The sequence below is a fragment of the Gorilla gorilla genome, chromosome 8, assembly GCF_029281585.2.
Source record: "Gorilla gorilla gorilla isolate KB3781 chromosome 8, NHGRI_mGorGor1-v2.1_pri, whole genome shotgun sequence".
NCBI classification, from domain to species: Eukaryota; Metazoa; Chordata; class Mammalia; order Primates; family Hominidae; genus Gorilla; species Gorilla gorilla.
In genome coordinates this window covers 146708910-146733375 of record NC_073232.2, presented here as the reverse complement: position 1 = coordinate 146733375, position 24466 = coordinate 146708910, and positions in this window count along the sequence as shown.

Sequence of the window (24466 nt, the reverse complement as noted above, 5' to 3'; positions counted from 1 at the left end):
TGGATATATCTACGCAGCCATCTGGATGAACATGGAAATATCTACACCGCTATCTGTATGAACATGGAAATATCTACACCGCTATCTGTAAGAACGTGGAAATATCTACACAGCCATCTGGATTAACATGGAAACATCTACACCGCTATCTGTATGAACATGGAAATATTTTCACCGCCATCTATATGAACATGGATATATCTACACAGCCATCTGGATGAACATGGAAATATCTACACCGCTATCTGTGTAAACATCCCTACATTTTCACCGCTATCTATATAAACATGGAAATATCTGCACCGCTATCTTTATGAACATGGAAATATCTACACCGCTACCTGTTTGAACATGGAAGTATATACACCGCTATCTGCTTGAAAATGGAAATATATACACCGCTAACTGTATGAACATGGAAATACATACACCGCTATCTGCTTGAACATGGAAATATCTACACCGCTTTCTGTATGAACATGGAAATATCTACACCGCTATCTGTATGAACATGGAAATATCTTCACCGCCATCTGTATGAACATGGATATATCTACACAGCATTCTGGATGAACATGGAAATATCTACACCGCTATCTGTGTAAACATGCATACATTTTCACCGCTATCTGTATAAACATGGAAATATCTACACCGCTATCTTTATGACCATGGAAATATCTAAACCGCTAACTGTTTGAACAGCGAAATATATACACCTCTATCTGCATAAAAATGGAAATATCTACACCTCTATCTGTATGAACATGGAAATACACCGCTATCTGTATGAACATGGAAATACCTACACCGCTATCTGTATGCACATGAAAATATCTACACCGCTATCTGTATGAACATGGAAATATCTACACCGCCATCTGTATGAACATGGAAATATCTTCTCCGCCATCTGTATGAACTTGGATATATCTACACAGCCATCTGGATGAACATGGAAATATCTAAACCGCCATCTGAATGAACATGGATATATCTACACAGCCATCTGTATAAACACGGAAATATGTACACCGCTACCTGTATAAACATGGAAGTATCAGCACCGCTATCGGTATGAACATGGCAATATCTACACGGCTATCTGAACATAGAAATATCTACACCGCTATCTGTATGTACATGGAAATATCTTCACAGCCATCTGTATGAACATGGATATATCTACGCAGCCATCTGGATGAACATGGAAATATCTACACCGCTATCTGTATGAACACGGAAATATCTACACCGCTATCTGTATGAACATGGAAATATCTACACAGCCATCTATATTAACATGGAAATATCTACACAGCTATCTGTATGAACATGGAAATACATACACCGCTATCTGTATGAACATGGAAATATCTACACCGCTATCTGTATGAACATGGAAATATCTACACCGCTATCTGTATGAACATGGATATATCTTCACCGCCATCTGTATGAACATGGATATATCTACACAGCCATCTGGATGAACATGGAAATATCTACACCGCTATCTGTGAAAACATGCATCCATTGTCACTGCTATCTGTATAAACATGGAAATATCTACACCGCTATCTGTATGAACATGGAAATATCTACACCGCTAACTGTTTGAACATGGAAATATATACACCGCTATCTGCTTGAAAATGGAAATATCTACACTGCTATCTGTATGAACATGGAAATACATACACCGCTATCTGTTTGAACATGGAAATATCTACACCGCTTTCTGTATGAACATGGAAATATCTACACCGCTATCTGTATGAACATGGAAATATCTTCACCGCCATCTGTATGAACATGGATATATCTACACAGCCATCTGAATGAACATTGAAATATCTGCACCGCTATCTCTATGAACATGGAAATATCTACACCGCTATCTGTATGAACATGGATATATCTACACAGCCATCTGAATGAACATGGAAATATCTACACCGCTATCTGTGTAAACATGCATACATCTTCACCGCTATCTTTATAAACATGGAAATATCTACACCGCTATCTTTATGAACATGGAAATATCTACACCGCTAACTGTTTGAACAGGGAAATATATACACCGCTATCTGCATGAAAATGGAAATATCTACACAGCTATCTGCATATACATGGAAATATCTACACAGCTATCTCTTTACACATGGAAATAACTACATCGCTATCTCTATAAACATGGAAATATCTACACCGCCATCTGTATGAACATAGAAATATCTGCACTGCCATCTGTGTGAACATATAAATATCTACACCGCCATCTGTATTAAGAAGGAGATATCTACACCGCTATCTGTATAAACATGGAAATATCTACACCGCTATCTGTATAAGCATGGAAATATCTACACCGCTATCTGTATAAACACGGAAATATGTACACCGCTACCTGTATAAACATGGAAGTATCAGCACCGCTATCGGTATGAACATGGCAATATCTACACGGCTATCTGTATGAACATGGAAATATCTACACCGCTATCTGTATGAACATGTAAATATCTTCAACGCCATCTGTATGAACATGGATATACCTACACAGCCATCTGGATGAATATGGAAATATCTACACCGCCGTCTGTATGAACATAAAATATCTGCACCGCCATCGGTATTAAGATGGAGATATCTACACCGCTATCTGTATAAACATGGAAATATCTACACCGCTATCTCTATAAACATGGAAATATCTACACCGCTATCTGTATGAACATGGAAATATCTACACCGCTACCTGTATGAACATGGAAATATCAGCACCGCTATCTGTATGAACATGGAAATATCTACACCGCTATCTGTATGAACATGGAAATATCCTCACCGCCATCTATATGAACATGGATATATCTACAAAGCCATCTGGATGAACATGGAAATATCTACACCGCTATCTGTGTAAACATGCATTCATCTTCACCGCTATCTGTATAAACATGGAAATATATACACCGCTATCTTTATGAACATGGAAACATCAAAACCGCTAACTGTTTGAACAGGGAAATATATACAACGCTATCTGCATGAAAATGGAAATATCTACGCCGTTATCTGTATGACCATGGAAATACATACACCGCTATCTGTATGAACATGGAAATATCTACACCGCTATCTGTATGAACATGGAAATATCTACACCGCTATCTGTATGAACATGGAAATATCTACACTGCCATCTGTATGAACATGGAAATATCTTCTCCGCCATCTGTTTGAACATGGATATATCTACGCAGCCATCTGGATGAACATGGAAATATCTAAACCGCTATCTGCATGAACATGGAAATATCTACACCGCCTTCTGTATGAACATGGATATATCTACACCGCTATCTGTATAAACATGGAAATATCTACACCGCTACCTGTATCAAGATGGAAATAGTTCCGCTATCTGTATGAACATGGAAATACCTACACCGCTATCTGTATGAACATGGAAAGATCTACACCGCTATCTATATGAACATGGAAATATCTTCACCGCCATCTGTATGAACATGGATATATCTACACAGCCATCTGGATGAACATGGAAATATCTACACCGCTATTTGTGTAAACATGCATACATCTTCACCGCTATCTGTATAAACATGGAAATATCTACACCGCTATCTTTATGAACATGGAAATATCTATACCGCTAACTGAACAGGGAAATATATACACCGCTATATGCATGAAAATGGAAATATCTACACCGCTATCTGTATGAACATGGAAATACATACACCGCTTTCTGTATGAACATGGAAATATCTACACCGCTATCTGTATGAACATGGCAATATCTACACCGCTATCTGAATGAACATGGAAATATCTTCACCGCCATCTGTAAGAACATGGAAATATCTTCTCCGCCATCTGTATGAACATGGATATATCTACACAGCCATCTGCATGAACATGGAAACATCTAAACCGCTATCTGTATGAACATGGAAATATCTACACCACCATCTGTATGAACATGGATATATCTACACAGCCATCTGTATAAACATGGAAATATCTACACCGCTATCTGTATGAACATGGAAATATCTACACCGCTATCTGTATGAACATGGAAATATCTTCACCGCTATCTGTATGAACATGGATATATCTACACAGCCATCTGGATGAACATGGAAATATCTACACCGCTATCTGTATGAACATGGAAATATCTACACAGCCATCTGGATGAACATGGAAATATCTACACTGCTATCTGTATGAACTTGGAAATACATACACCGCTATGTGTATGAACATGGAAATATCTATACCGCTATCTGTATGAACATGGAAATATCTACACCGCTATCTGTATGAACATGGAAATATCTTCACCGCCATCTGTATGAACATGGATATATCTACACAGCAATCTGGATGAACATGGAAATATCTACACCGCTATCTATGTAAACATGCATACATTTCCACCGCTATCTGTATAAACATGGAAATATCTACACCGCTATCTTTATGAACATGGAAATATCTACACCGCTAACTGTTTGAACATGGAAATATACACACCGCTATCTGCTTGAAAATGGAAATATCTACACCGCTATCTGTATGAACATGGAAATAGATACACCGCTATCTGTTTGAACATGGAAATATCTACACCGCTTTCTGTAAGAACATGGAAATATCTACACCGCTATCTGTATGAACGTTGAAATATCTTCACAGCTATCTCTTTACACATGGAAATAACTACACCGCTATCTCTATAAACATGGAAATATCTACACCGCCATCTGTATGAACATGGAAATATCTACACCGCTATCTGTATGAACATGGATATATCTACACAGCCATCTGGATGAACATGGAAATATCTACACCGCTATCTGTGTAAACATGCATACATCTTCACCGCTATCTGTATAAACATGGAAATATCTAAACCGCTATCTTTATGAACATGGAAATATCTACACCGCTAACTGTTTGAACAGGGAAATATATACACCGCTATCTGCATGAAAATGGAAATATCTACACAGCTATCTGCATATACATGGAAATATCTACACAGCTATCTCTTTACACATGGAAATAACTACACCGCTATCTCTATAAACATGGAAATATCTACACCGCCATCTGTATGAACATAGAAATATCTACACCGCCATCTGTATGAACATATAAATATCTACACCGCCATCTGTATTAAGGAGATATCTACACCGCTATCTGTATAAACATGGAAATATCTACACCGCTATCTGTATAAACATGGAAATATCTACACCGCTATCTGTATAAACACGGAAATATGTACACCGCTACCTGTATAAACATGGAAGTATCAGCACCGCTATCGGTATGAACATGGCAATATCTACACGGCTATCTGTATGAACATGGAAATATCTAAACCGCTATCTGTATGAACCTGAAAATATCTTCAACGCCATCTGTATGAACATGGATATATCTACACAGCCATCTGGATGAATATGGAAATATCTACACCGCCGTCTGTATGAACATGGAAATATCTGCACCGCCATCTGTATTAAGATGGAGATATCTACACCGCTATCTGTATAAACATGGAAATATCTATACCGCTATCTCTATAAACATGGAAATATCTACACCGCTATCAGTATAAACATGGAAATATCTACACCGCTACCTGTATGAACATGGAAATATCAGCACCGCTATCTGTATGAACATGGAAATATCTACACCGCTATCTGTATGAACATGGAAATATCTTCACCGCCATCTATATGAACATGGATATATCTACACAGCCATCTGGATGAACATGGAAATATCTACACCGCTATCTGTGTAAACATGCATTCACCTTCACCGCTATCTGTATAAACATGGAAATATCTACACCGCTATCTTTATGAACATGGAAATATCTAAACCGCTAACTGTTTGAACAGGGAAATATATACACCGCTATCTGCATGAAAATGGAAATATCTACGCCGCTATCTGTATGAACATGGAAATACACACACCGCTATCTGTATGAACATGGAAATATCTACACCACTATCTGTATGAACATGGAAATACCTACACCGCTATCTGTATGAACATGGAAATATCTACACTGCCATCTGTATGAACATGGAAATATCTTCTTCGCCATCTGTTTGAACATGGATATATCTACACAGCCATCTGGATGAACATGGAAATATCTAAACCGCTATCTGCATGAACATGGAAATATCTACACCGCCATCTGTATGAACATGGATATATCTACACCGCTATCTGTATAAACATGGAAATATCTACACCGCTACCTGTATGAAGATGGAAATAGTTCCGCTATCTGTATGAACATGGAAATACCTACACCGCTATCTGTATGAACATGGAAAGATCTACACCGCTATCTCTATGAACATGGAAATATCTTCACCACCATCTGTATGAACATGGATATATCTACACAGCCATCTGGATGAACATGGAAATATCTACACCGCTATTTGTGTAAACATGCATACATCTTCACCGCTATCTGTATAAACATGGAAATATCTACACCGCTATCTTTATGAACATGGAAATATCTAAACCGCTAACTGTTTGAACAGGGAAATATATACATCGCTATCTGCATGAAAATGGAAATATCTACACCGCTATCTGTATGAACATGGAAATACATACACCGCTTTCTGTATGAACATGGAAATATCTACACCGCTATCTGTATGAACATGGAAATATCTACACCGCTATCTGAATGAACATGGAAATATCTACACCGCCATCTGTAAGAACATGGAAATATCTTCTCCGCCATCTGTATGAACATGGATATATCTACACAGCCATCTGCATGAAAATGGAAACATCTAAACCGCTATCTGTATGAACATGGAAATATCTACACCACTATCTGTATGAACATGGATATATCTACACAGCCATCTGTATAAACATGGAAATATCTACACCGCTATCTGTATGAACATGGAAATACCTACACCGCTCTCTGTTTGAACAAGGAAATATCTAAAACGCTATCTGCATGAAAATGGAAATATCTACACATCTATCTGCATATACATGGAAATATCTACACAGCTATCTGTATAAACATGGAAATAGCTTCACCGCTACCTGTAAAAACATGGAAATATCAGCACCGCTATCTGTATGAACATGGAAATATCTACACCGCTATCTGTGTAAACATGCATACATTTCCACCGCTATCTGTATAAACATGGAAATATCTACACCGCTATCTTTATGAACATGGAAATATCTACACCGCTAACTGTTTGAACAGGGAAATATATACACCGCTATCTGCATGAAAATGGAAATATCTACACAGCTATCTGCATATACATGGAAATATCTACACAGCTATCTCTTTACACATGGAAATAACTACACCGCTATCTCTATAAACATGGAAATATCTACACCGCCATCTGTATGAACATAGAAATATCTGCACCGCCATCTGTATGAACATATAAATATCTACACCGCCATCTGTATTAAGGAGATATCTACACCACTATCTGTATGAACATGGATATATCTACACAGCCATCTGTATAAACATGGAAATATCTACACCGCTATCTGTATGAACATGGAAATATCTACACCGCTATCTGTTTGAACATGGAAATATCTACACCGCTATCTGCATGAAAATGGAAATATCTACACAGCTATCAGCATATTCATGGAAATATCTACACAGCTCTCTCTTCACACATGGAAATAACTACACCGCTATCTCTATAAACATGGAAATATCTACACCGCCATCTGTATGAACATGGATATATCTACACAGCCATATTTATAAACACGGAAATATGTACACCACTACCTGTATAAACATGGAAGTATCAGCACCGCTATCGTTATGTACATGGCAATATCTACACCGCTATCTGTATGTACATGGAAATATCTTCACCGCCATCTGTATGAACATGGATATATCTACGCAGCCATCTGAATGAACATGGAAATATCTACACCGATATCTGTATGAACATGGAAATATCTACACCGCTATCTGTATGAACATGGAAATATCTACACAGCCATCTGGATGAACATGGAAATATCTACACTGCTATCTTTATGAACTTGGAAATACATACACCGCTATGAGTATGAACATGGAAATATCTACACCGCTATCTGTATGAACATGGAAATATCTACACCGCTATCTGTATGAACATGGAAATATCTTCACCGCCATCTGTGAACATGGATATATCTACACAGCCATCTGGATGAACATGGAAATATCTACACCGCTATCTGTGTAAACATGCATACATTTCCACCGCTATCTGTATAAACATGGAAATATCTACACCGCTATCTTTATGAACATGGAAATATCTACACCGCTAACTGTTTGAACAGGGAAATATATACACCGCTATCTGCATGAAAATGGAAATATCTACACAGCTATCTGCATATACATGGAAATATCTACACAGCTATCTCTTTACACATGGAAATAACTACACCGCTATCTCTATAAACATGGAAATATCTACACCGCCATCTGTATGAACATAGAAATATCTGCACCGCCATCTGTATGAACATATAAATATCTACACCGCCATCTGTATTAAGGAGATATCTACACCGCTATCTGTATAAACATGGAAATATCTACACCGCTATCTGTATAAACATGGAAATATCTACACCGCTATCTGTATAAACACGGAAATATGTACACCGCTACCTGTATAAACATGGAAGTATCAGCACCGCTATCGGTATGAACATGGCAATATCTACACGGCTATCTGTATGAACATGGAAATATCTACACCGCTATCTGTATGAACGTGAAAATATCTTCAACGCCATCTGTATGAACATGGATATATCTACACAGCCATCTGGATGAATATGGAAATATCTACACCGCCGTCTGTATGAACATGGAAATATCTGCACCGCCATCTGTATTAAGATGGAGATATCTACACCGCTATCTGTATAAACTTGGAAATATCTACACCGCTATCTCTATAAACATGGAAATATCTACACCGCTATCTGTATAAACATGGAAATATCTACACCGCTACCTGTATGAACATGGAAATATCAGCACCGCTATCTGTATGAACATGGAAATATCTACACCGCTATCTGTATGAACATGGAAATATCTACACCGCTATCTGTATGAACATGGAAATATCTTCACCGCCATCTATATGAACATGGATATATCTACACAGCCATCTGGATGAACATGGAAATATCTACACCGCTATCTGTATGAACATGGAAATATCTACACCGCTATCTGTATGAACATGGAAATACCTACACCGCTATCTGAATGAACATGGAAATATCTACACTGCCATCTGTATGAACATGGAAATATCTTCTCCGCCATCTGTTTGAACATGGATATATCTACACAGCCATCTGGATGAACATGGAAATATGTAAACCGCTATCTGCATGAACATGGAAATATCTACACCGCCTTCTGTATGAACATGGATATATCTACACCGCTATCTGTATAAACATGGAAATATCTACACCGCTACCTGTATGAAGATGGAAATATCAGTTCCGCTATCCGTATGAACATGGAAATATCTACACCGCTATCTGTATGAACATGGAAAGATCTACACCGCTATCTATATGAACATGGAAATATCTTCACCGCCATCTGTATGAACATGGATATATCTACACAGCCATCTGGATGAACATGGAAATATCTACACCGCTATTTGTGTAAACATGCATACATCTTCACCGCTATCTGTATAAACATGGAAATATCTACACCGCTATCTTTATGAACATGGAAATATCTAAACTGCTAACTGTTTGAACAGGGAAATATATACACCGCTATCTGCATGAAAATGGAAATATCTACACCGCTATCTGTATGAACATGGAAATACATACACCGCTTTCTGTATGAACATGGAAATATCTACACCGCTATCTGTATGAACATGGAAATATCTACACCGCTATCTGAATGAACATGGAAATATCTACACCGCCATCTGTAAGAACATGGAAATATCTTCTCCGCCATCTGTATGAACATGGATATATCTACACAGCCATCTGGATGAACATGGAAACATCTAAACCGCTATCTGTATGAACATGGAAATATCTACACCACCATCTGTATGAACATGGATATATCTACACAGCCATCTGTATAAACATGGAAATATCTACACCGCTATCTGTATGAACATGGAAATATCTACACCGCTATCTGTTTGAACATTGAAATATCTACACCGCTATCTGCATGAAAATGGAAATATCTACACAGCTATCTGCATATACATGGAAATATCTACACAGCTATCTCTTCACACATGGAAATAACTACACCGCTATCTCTATAAACATGGAAATATCTACACCGCCATCTGTATGAACATGGATATATCTACACAGCCATATTTATAAACACGGAAATATGTACACCACTACCTGTATAAACATGGAAGTAACAGCACCGCTATCGGTATGTACATGGCAATATCTACACCGCTATCTGTATGTACATGGAAATATCTTCACCGCCATCTTTATGAACATGGATATATCTACGCAGCCATCTGGATGAACATGGAAATATCTACACCGATATCTGTATGAACATGGAAATATCTACACCGCTATCTGTATGAACATGGAAATATCTACACAGCCATCTGGATGAACATGGAAATATCTACACTGCTATCTGTATGAACTTGGAAATACATACACCGCTATGTGTATGAACATGGAAATATCTACACCGCTATCTGTATGAACATGGAAATATCTACACCGCTAACTGTTTGAACATGGAAATATATACACCGCTATCTGCTTGAAAATGGAAATATCTGCACCGCTATCTGTATGAACATGGAAATAGATACACCGCTATCTGTTTGAACATGGAAATATCTACACCGCTTTCTGTATGAACATGGAAATATCTACACCGCTATCTGTATGAACATGGAAATATCTTCACAGCTATCTCTTTACACATGGAAATAAATACACCGCTATCTCTATAAACATCTAAATATCTACACCGCCATCTGTATGAACATGGAAATATCTACACCGCTATCTGTATGAACATGGATATATCTACACAGCCATCTGGATGAACATGGAAATACCTACACCGCTATCTGTGTAAACATGCATACATCTTCACCGCTATCTGTATAAACATGGAAATATCTACACCGCTATCTTTATGAACATGGAAATATCTACACCGGTAACTGTTTGAACAGGGAAATATATACACCGCTATCTGCATGAAAATGGAAATATCTACACAGCTATCTGCATATACATGGAAATATCTACACAGCTATCTCTTTACACATGGAAATAACTACACCGCTATCTCTATAAACATGGAAATATCTACACCGACATCTGTATGAACATAGAAATATCTGCACCGCCATCTGTATGAACATATAAATATCTACACCGCCATCTGTATTAAGAAGGAGATATCTACACCGCTATCTGTATAAACATAGAAATATCTACACCGCTATCTGTATAAACATGGAAATATCTACACCGCTATCTGTATAAACACGGAAATATGTACACCGCTACCTGTATAAACATGGAAGTATCAGCACCGCTATCGGTATGAACATGGCAATATCTACACGGCTATCTGTATGAACATGGAAATATCTACACCGCCGTCTGTATGAACATGGAAATATCTGCACCGCCATCTGTATTAACATGGAGATATCTACACCGCTATCTGTATAAACATGGAAATATCTACACCGCTATCTCTATAAACATGGAAATATCTACACCGCTATCTGTATAAACATGGAAATATCTACACCGCTACCTGTGTGAACATGGAAATATCAGCACCGCTATCTGTATGAACATGGAAATATCTACACCGCTATCTGTATGAACATGGAAATATCTACACCGCTATCTGTATGAACATGGAAATATCTTCACCGCCGTCTATATGAACATGGATATATCTACACAGCCATCTACATGAACATGGAAATATCTACACCGCTATCTGTGTAAACATGCATTCATCTTCACCGCTATCTGTATAAACATGGAAATATCTACACCGCTATCTTTATGAACATGGAAATATCTAAACCGCTAACTGTTTGAACAGGGAAATATATACACCGCTATGTGCATGAAAATGGAAATATCTACACCGCTATCTGTTTGAACATGGAAATATCTACACCGCTATCTGTATGAACATGGAAATATCTTCACAGCCATCTGTATGAACATGGATATATCTACACAGCCATCTGGATGAATATGGAAATATCTACACCGCTATCTGTATGAACATGGAAATACCTACACCGCTATCTGTGTAAACATGCATACATCTTCACCGCTATCTTTATAAACATGGAAATATGTACACTGCTATCTGTATGAACATGGAAATATCTACACCGCCATCTGTATTAAGATGGAGATATCTACACCGCTATCTGTAGAAACTTGGAAATATCTACACCGCTATCTGTATAAACATGGAAATATCTACAAGGCTACCTCTATGACTTGGAAATATCTAAACACCTCTCTGTATAAACAAGAAAATATCTACAACGCCATCTCTATAAACATGGAAATGCTACACCGCCATCTGCATATATATGGAAATATCTACACCGCTATCTGTAAGAACATGTTAATATGTACATCCCAATCTGTATAACCATGGAAATATCTACATCGCTATCTCTATAACATGGAAATGTCTACACCGCTATCTGTATAAAGAAGGAAATATCTACACCGCCATCTGTATAAACATGGAAATATCCACACCGCTATGTGTATGAATATGAAAGTATCTACAGCGCCATCGGTATAAAATTGCAAGTATCTAAACCGCTATCTCTATAAAGATGGAAATATCTACACTGCCATCTGTATGAACATGTAAATATGTACACCGCCATCTGTATGAACATGGAAATATCTACACCACTATCTCTATAAACATGGAAATATCTACACCGCTATCTGTTTAAACAAGGAAATATCTACAACGCCATGTCTATAAATATGGAAATATCTACACTGCCACCTCTATAAACAGGGAAATATCTAAACCATCATCCGTATGAGCATGGAAATATCTACACCGCGGTCTCTCTAAAGATGCAAATATCTACACCGCCGTCTGTATGAACATGGGAATACCTACACCTCTATCTGTAAAAACATGGAAATATCTACACTGCTTTCTGTATGAACATGGAAATATTTACACCGCTATCTGTATGAACAATGAAATATCTACACCGCTATCCGTATGAACATGGATATATCTACACAGCCATCTGGATGAACATGGAAATATCTACACCGCTATCTGTGTAAACATGCATACAACTTCACCGCTATCTGTATAAACATGGAAATATCTACACCGCTATCTTTATGAACATGGAAATATCTACACCGCTAACTGTTTGAACAGGGAAATATATACACCGCTATCTGCATGAAAATGGAAATATCTACACAGCTATCTGCATATACATGGAAATATCTACACAGCTATCTCTTTACACATGGCAATAACTACACCGCTATCTGTATGAACATGGAAATATCTACACCGATATCTGTATGAACATGGAAATAACTGCACCGCCATCTGAATGAACATATAAATATCTACACCGCCATCTGTATTAAGATGGAGATATCTACACCGCTATCTGTATAAACATGGAAATATCTACACCGCTATCTGTTTGAACATGGAAATATCTACACCGCTATCTGTATGAACATGGAAATATCTTCACAGCCATCTGTATGAACATGGATATATCTACACAGCCATCTGGATGAATATGGAAATATCTACACCGCTATCTGTATGAACATGGAAATACCTACACCGCTATCTGTGTAAACATGCATACATCTTCACCGCTATCTTTATAAACATGGAAATATCTACACTGCTATCTGTATGAACATGGAAATATCTACACCGCCATCTGTATTAAGATGGAGATATCTACACCGCTATCTGTAGAAACTTGGAAATATCTACACCGCTATCTGTATAAACATGGAAATATCTACAAGGCTACCTCTATGACTTGGAAATATCTAAACACCTCTCTGTATAAACAAGAAAATATCTACAACGCCATCTCTATAAACATGGAAATGCTACACCGCCATCTGCATATATATGGAAATATCTACACCGCTATCTGTAAGAACATGTTAATATGTACATCCCAATCTGTATAACCATGGAAATATCTACATCGCTATCTCTATAACATGGAAATGTCTACACCGCTATCTGTATAAAGAAGGAAATATCTACACCGCCATCTGTATAAACATGGAAATATCCACACCGCTATGTGTATGAATGTGAAAGTATCTACAGCGCCATCGGTATAAAATTGCAAGTATCTAAACCGCTATCTCTATAAAGATGGAAATATCTACACTGCCATCTGTATGAACATGTAAATATGTACACCGCCATCTGTATGAACATGGAAATATCTACACCACTATCTCTATAAACATGGAAATATCTACACCGCTATCTGTTTAAACAAGGAAATATCTACAACGCCATGTCTATAAATATGGAAATATCTACACTGCCACCTCTATAAACAGGGAAATATCTAAACCATCATCCGTATGAGCATGGAAATATCTACACCGCGATCTCTCTAAAGATGCAAATATCTACACCGCCGTCTGTATGAACATGGGAATACCTACACCGCTATCTGTAAAAACATGGAAATATCTACACTGCTTTCTGTATGAACATGGAAATATTTACACCGCTATCTGTATGAACAATGAAATATCTACACCGCTATCCGTATGAACATGGATATATCTACACAGCCATCTGGATGAACATGGAAATATCTACACCGCTATCTGTGTAAACATGCATACAACTTCACCGCTATCTGTATAAACATGGAAATATCTACACCGCTATCTTTATGAACATGGAAATATCTACACCGCTAACTGTTTGAACAGGGAAATATATACACCGCTATCTGCATGAAAATGGAAATATCTACACAGCTATCTGCATATACATGGAAATATCTACACAGCTATCTCTTTACACATGGCAATAACTACACCGCTATCTGTATGAACATGGAAATATCTACACCGATATCTGTATGAACATGGAAATAACTGCACCGCCATCTGAATGAACATATAAATATCTACACCGCCATCTGTATTAAGATGGAGATATCTACACCGCTATCTGTATAAACATGGAAATATCTACACCGCTATCTGTTTGAACATGGAAATATCTACACCGCTATCTGTATGAACATGGAAATATCTTCACAGCCATCTGTATGAACATGGATATATCTACACAGCCATCTGGATGAATATGGAAATATCTACACCGCTATCTGTATGAACATGGAAATACCTACACCGCTATCTGTGTAAACATGCATACATCTTCACCGCTATCTTTATAAACATGGAAATATCTACACTGCTATCTGTATGAACATGGAAATATCTACACCGCCATCTGTATTAAGATGGAGATATCTACACCGCTATCTGTAGAAACTTGGAAATATCTACACCGCTATCTGTATAAACATGGAAATATCTACAAGGCTACCTCTATGACTTGGAAATATCTAAACACCTCTCTGTATAAACAAGAAAATATCTACAACGCCATCTCTATAAACATGGAAATGCTACACCGCCATCTGCATATATATGGAAATATCTACACCGCTATCTGTAAGAACATGTTAATATGTACATCCCAATCTGTATAAACATGGAAATATCTACATCGCTATCTCTATAACATGGAAATGTCTACACCGCTATCTGTATAAAGAAGGAAATATCTACACCGCCATCTGTATAAACATGGAAATATCCACTCCGCTATGTGTATGAATATGAAAGTATCTACAGCGCCATCGGTATAAAATTGCAAGTATCTAAACCGCTATCTCTATAAAGATGGAAATATCTACACTGCCATCTGTATGAACATGTAAATATGTACACCGCCATCTGTATGAACATGGAAATATCTACACCACTATCTCTATAAACATGGAAATATCTACACCGCTATCTGTTTAAACAAGGAAATATCTACAACGCCATGTCTATAAATATGGAAATATCTACACTGCCACCTCTATAAACAGGGAAATATCTAAACCATCATCCATATGAGCATGGAAATATCTACACCGCGATCTCTCTAAAGATGCAAATATCTACACCGCCGTCTGTATGAACATGGGAATACCTACACCGCTATCTGTAAAAACATGGAAATATCTACACTGCTTTCTGTATGAACATGGAAATATTTACACCGCTATCTGTATGAACAATGAAATATCTACACCGCTATCCGTATGAACATGGATATATCTACACAGCCATCTGGATGAACATGGAAATATCTACACCGCTATCTGTGTAAACATGCATACAACTTCACCGCTATCTGTATAAACATGGAAATATCTACACCGCTATCTTTATGAACATGGAAATATCTACACCGCTAACTGTTTGAACAGGGAAATATATACACCGCTATCTGCATGAAAATGGAAATATCTACACAGCTATCTGCATATACATGGAAATATCTACACAGCTATCTCTTTACACATGGCAATAACTACACCGCTATCTGTATGAACATGGAAATATCTACACCGATATCTGTATGAACATGGAAATAACTGCACCGCCATCTGAATGAACATATAAATATCTACACCGCCATCTGTATTAAGATGGAGATATCTACACCGCTATCTGTATAAACATGGAAATATCTACACCGCTATCTGTTTGAACATGGAAATATCTACACCGCTATCTGTATGAACATGGAAATATCTTCACAGCCATCTGTATGAACATGGATATATCTACACAGCCATCTGGATGAATATGGAAATATCTACACCGCTATCTGTATGAACATGGAAATACCTACACCGCTATCTGTGTAAACATGCATACATCTTCACCGCTATCTTTATAAACATGGAAATATCTACACTGCTATCTGTATGAACATGGAAATATCTACACCGCCATCTGTATTAAGATGGAGATATCTACACCGCTATCTGTAGAAACTTGGAAATATCTACACCGCTATCTGTATAAACATGGAAATATCTACAAGGCTACCTCTATGACTTGGAAATATCTAAACACCTCTCTGTATAAACAAGAAAATATCTACAACGCCATCTCTATAAACATGGAAATGCTACACCGCCATCTGCATATATATGGAAATATCTACACCGCTATCTGTAAGAACATGTTAATATGTACATCCCAATCTGTATAACCATGGAAATATCTACATCGCTATCTCTATAACATGGAAATGTCTACACCGCTATCTGTATAAAGAAGGAAATATCTACACCGCCATCTGTATAAACATGGAAATATCCACACCGCTATGTGTATGAATATGAAAGTATCTACAGCGCCATCGGTATAAAATTGCAAGTATCTAAACCGCTATCTCTATAAAGATGGAAATATCTACACTGCCATCTGTATGAACATGTAAATATGTACACCGCCATCTGTATGAACATGGAAATATCTACACCACTATCTCTATAAACATGGAAATATCTACACCGCTATCTGTTTAAACAAGGAAATATCTACAACGCCATGTCTATAAATATGGAAATATCTACACTGCCACCTCTATAAACAGGGAAATATCTAAACCATCATCCGTATGAGCATGGAAATATCTACACCGCGATCTCTCTAAAGATGCAAATATCTACACCGCCGTCTGTATGAACATGGGAATACCTACACCGCTATCTGTAAAAACATGGAAATATCTACACTGCTTTCTGTATGAACATGGAAATATTTACACCGCTATCTGTATGAACAATGAAATATCTACACCGCTATCCGTATGAACATGGATATATCTACACAGCCATCTGGATGAACATGGAAATATCTACACCGCTATCTGTGTAAACATGCATACAACTTCACCGCTATCTGTATAAACATGGAAATATCTACACCGCTATCTTTATGAACATGGAAATATCTACACCGCTAACTGTTTGAACAGGGAAATATATACACCGCTATCTGCATGAAAATGGAAATATCTACACAGCTATCTGCATATACATGGAAATATCTACACAGCTATCTCTTTACACATGGCAATAACTACACCGCTATCTGTATGAACATGGAAATATCTACACCGATATCTGTATGAACATGGAAATAACTGCACCGCCATCTGAATGAACATATAAATATCTACACCGCCATCTGTATTAAGATGGAGATATCTACACCGCTATCTGTATAAACATGGAAATATCTACACCGCTATCTGTTTGAACATGGAAATATCTACACCGCTATCTGTATGAACATGGAAATATCTTCACAGCCATCTGTATGAACATGGATATATCTACACAGCCATCTGGATGAATATGGAAATATCTACACCGCTATCTGTATGAACATGGAAATACCTACACCGCTATCTGTGTAAACATGCATACATCTTCACCGCTATCTTTATAAACATGGAAATATCTACACTGCTATCTGTATGAACATGGAAATATCTACACCGCCATCTGTATTAAGATGGAGATATCTACACCGCTATCTGTAGAAACTTGGAAATATCTACACCGCTATCTGTATAAACATGGAAATATCTACAAGGCTACCTCTATGACTTGGAAATATCTAAACACCTCTCTGTATAAACAAGAAAATATCTACAACGCCATCTCTATAAACATGGAAATGCTACACCGCCATCTGCATATATATGGAAATATCTACACCGCTATCTGTAAGAACATGTTAATATGTACATCCCAATCTGTATAAACATGGAAATATCTACATCGCTATCTCTATAACATGGAAATGTCTACACCGCTATCTGTATAAAGAAGGAAATATCTACACCGCCATCTGTATAAACATGGAAATATCCACACCGCTATGTGTATGAATATGAAAGTATCTACAGCGCCATCGGTATAAAATTGCAAGTATCTAAACCGCTATCTCTATAAAGATGGAAATATCTACACTGCCATCTGTATGAACATGTAAATATGTACACCGCCATCTGAATGAACATGGAAATATCTACACCACTATCTCTATAAACATGGAAATATCTACACCGCTATCTGTTTAAACAAGGAAATATCTACAACGCCATGTCTATAAATATGGAAATATCTACACTGCCACCTCTATAAACAGGGAAATATCTAAACCATCATCCGTATGAGCATGGAAATATCTACACCGCGATCTCTCTAAAGATGCAAATATCTACACCGCCGTCTGTATAAACATGGGAATACCTACACCGCTATCTGTAAAAACATGGAAATATCTACACTGCTTTCTGTATGAACATGGAAATATTTACACCGCTATCTGTATGAACAATGAAATATCTACACCGCTATCCGTATGAACATGGATATATCTACACAGCCATCTGGATGAACATGGAAATATCTACACCGCTATCTGTGTAAACATGCATACAACTTCACCGCTATCTGTATAAACATGGAAATATCTACACCGCTATCTTTATGAACATGGAAATATCTACACCGCTAACTGTTTGAACAGGGAAATATATACACCGCTATCTGCATGAAAATGGAAATATCTACACAGCAATCTGCATATACATGGAAATATCTACACAGCTATCTCTTTACACATGGCAATAACTACACCGCTATCTGTATGAACATGGAAATATCTACACCGATATCTGTATGAACATGGAAATAACTGCACCGCCAGCTGAATGAACATATAAATATCTACACCGCCATCTGTATTAAGATGGAGATATCTACACCGCTATCTGTAAGAACATGTTAATATGTACATCCCAATCTGTATAACCATGGAAATATCTACATCGCTATCTCTATAACATGGAAATGTCTACACCGCTATCTGTATAAAGAAGGAAATATCTACACCGCCATCTGTATAAACATGGAAATATCCACACCGCTATGTGTATGAATATGAAAGTATCTACAGCGCCATCGGTATAAAATTGCAAGTATCTAAACCGCTATCTCTATAAAGATGGAAATATCTACACTGCCATCTGTATGAACATGTAAATATGTACACCGCCATCTGTATGAACATGGAAATATCTACACCACTATCTCTATAAACATGGAAATATCTACACCGCTATCTGTTTAAACAAGGAAATATCTACAACGCCATGTCTATAAATATGGAAATATCTACACTGCCACCTCTATAAACAGGGAAATATCTAAACCATCATCCGTATGAGCATGGAAATATCTACACCGCGATCTCTCTAAAGATGCAAATATCTACACCGCCGTCTGTATGAACATGGGAATACCTACACCGCTATCTGTAAAAACATGGAAATATCTACACTGCTTTCTGTATGAACATGGAAATATTTACACCGCTATCTGTATGAACAATGAAATATCTACACCGCTATCCGTATGAACATGGATATATCTACACAGCCATCTGGATGAACATGGAAATATCTACACCGCTATCTGTGTAAACATGCATACAACTTCACCGCTATCTGTATAAACATGGAAATATCTACACCGCTATCTTTATGAACATGGAAATATCTACACCGCTAACTGTTTGAACAGGGAAATATATACACCGCTATCTGCATGAAAATGGAAATATCTACACAGCTATCTGCATATACATGGAAATATCTACACAGCTATCTCTTTACACATGGCAATAACTACACCGCTATCTGTATGAACATGGAAATATCTACACCGATATCTGTATGAACATGGAAATAACTGCACCGCCATCTGAATGAACATATAAATATCTACACCGCCATCTGTATTAAGATGGAGATATCTACACCGCTATCTGTATAAACATGGAAATATCTACACCGCTATCTGTTTGAACATGGAAATATCTACACCGCTATCTGTATGAACATGGAAATATCTTCACAGCCATCTGTATGAACATGGATATATCTACACAGCCATCTGGATGAATATGGAAATATCTACACCGCTATCTGTATGAACATGGAAATACCTACACCGCTATCTGTGTAAACATGCATACATCTTCACCGCTATCTTTATAAACATGGAAATATCTACACTGCTATCTGTATGAACATGGAAATATCTACACCGCCATCTGTATTAAGATGGAGATATCTACACCGCTATCTGTAGAAACTTGGAAATATCTACACCGCTATCTGTATAAACATGGAAATATCTACAAGGCTACCTCTATGACTTGGAAATATCTAAACACCTCTCTGTATAAACAAGAAAATATCTACAACGCCATCTCTATAAACATGGAAATGCTACACCGCCATCTGCATATATATGGAAATATCTACACCGCTATCTGTAAGAACATGTTAATATGTACATCCCAATCTGTATAACCATGGAAATATCTACATCGCTATCTCTATAACATGGAAATGTCTACACCGCTATCTGTATAAAGAAGGAAATATCTACACCGCCATCTGTATAAACATGGAAATATCCACACCGCTATGTGTACGAATATGAAAGTATCTACAGCGCCATCGGTATAAAATTGCAAGTATCTAAACCGCTATCTCTATAAAGATGGAAATATCTACACTGCCATCTGTATGAACATGTAAATATGTACACCGCCATCTGTATGAACATGGAAATATCTACACCACTATCTCTATAAACATGGAAATATCTACACCGCTATCTGTTTAAACAAGGAAATATCTACAACGCCATGTCTATAAATATGGAAATATCTACACTGCCACCTCTATAAACAGGGAAATATCTAAACCATCATCCGTATGAGCATGGAAATATCTACACCGCGATCTCTCTAAAGATGCAAATATCTACACCGCCGTCTGTATGAACATGGGAATACCTACACCGCTATCTGTAAAAACATGGAAATATCTACACTGCTTTCTGTATGAACATGGAAATATTTACACCGCTATCTGTATGAACAATGAAATATCTACACCGCTATCCGTATGAACATGGATATATCTACACAGCCATCTGGATGAACATGGAAATATCTACACCGCTATCTGTGTAAACATGCATACAACTTCACCGCTATCTGTATAAACATGGAAATATCTACACCGCTATCTTTATGAACATGGAAATATCTACACCGCTAACTGTTTGAACAGGGAAATATATACACCGCTATCTGCATGAAAATGGAAATATCTACACAGCTATCTGCATATACATGGAAATATCTACACAGCTATCTCTTTACACATGGCAATAACTACACCGCTATCTGTATGAACATGGAAATATCTACACCGATATCTGTATGAACATGGAAATAACTGCACCGCCATCTGAATGAACATATAAATATCTACACCGCCATCTGTATTAAGATGGAGATATCTACACCGCTATCTGTATAAACATGGAAATATCTACACCGCTATCTGTTTGAACATGGAAATATCTACACCGCTATCTGTATGAACATGGAAATATCTTCACAGCCATCTGTATGAACATGGATATATCTACACAGCCATCTGGATGAATATGGAAATATCTACACCGCTATCTGTATGAACATGGAAATACCTACACCGCTATCTGTGTAAACATGCATACATCTTCACCGCTATCTTTATAAACATGGAAATATCTACACTGCTATCTGTATGAACATGGAAATATCTACACCGCCATCTGTATTAAGATGGAGATATCTACACCGCTATCTGTAGAAACTTGGAAATATCTACACCGCTATCTGTATAAACATGGAAATATCTACAAGGCTACCTCTATGACTTGGAAATATCTAAACACCTCTCTGTATAAACAAGAAAATATCTACAACGCCATCTCTATAAACATGGAAATGCTACACCGCCATCTGCATATATATGGAAATATCTACACCGCTAACTGTAAGAACATGTTAATATGTACATCCCAATCTGTATAACCATGGAAATATCTACATCGCTATCTCTATAACATGGAAATGTCTACACCGCTATCTGTATAAAGAAGGAAATATCTACACCGCCATCTGTATAAACATGGAAATATCCACACCGCTATGTGTATGAATATGAAAGTATCTACAGCGCCATCGGTATAAAATTGCAAGTATCTAAACCGCTATCTCTATAAAGATGGAAATATCTACACTGCCATCTGTATGAACATGTAAATATGTACACCGCCATCTGAATGAACATGGAAATATCTACACCACTATCTCTATAAACATGGAAATATCTACACCGCTATCTGTTTAAACAAGGAAATATCTACAACGCCATGTCTATAAATATGGAAATATCTACACTGCCACCTCTATAAACAGGGAAATATCTAAACCATCATCCGTATGAGCATGGAAATATCTACACCGCGATCTCTCTAAAGATGCAAATATCTACACCGCCGTCTGTATAAACATGGGAATACCTACACCGCTATCTGTAAAAACATGGAAATATCTACACTGCTTTCTGTATGAACATGGAAATATTTACACCGCTATCTGTATGAACAATGAAATATCTACACCGCTATCCGTATGAACATGGATATATCTACACAGCCATCTGGATGAACATGGAAATATCTACACCGCTATCTGTGTAAACATGCATACAACTTCACCGCTATCTGTATAAACATGGAAATATCTACACCGCTATCTTTATGAACATGGAAATATCTACACCGCTAACTGTTTGAACAGGGAAATATATACACCGCTATCTGCATGAAAATGGAAATATCTACACAGCAATCTGCATATACATGGAAATATCTACACAGCTATCTCTTTACACATGGCAATAACTACACCGCTATCTGTATGAACATGGAAATATCTACACCGATATCTGTATGAACATGGAAATAACTGCACCGCCAGCTGAATGAACATATAAATATCTACACCGCCATCTGTATTAAGATGGAGATATCTACACCGCTATCTGTAAGAACATGTTAATATGTACATCCCAATCTGTATAACCATGGAAATATCTACATCGCTATCTCTATAACATGGAAATGTCTACACCGCTATCTGTATAAAGAAGGAAATATCTACACCGCCATCTGTATAAACATGGAAATATCCACACCGCTATGTGTATGAATATGAAAGT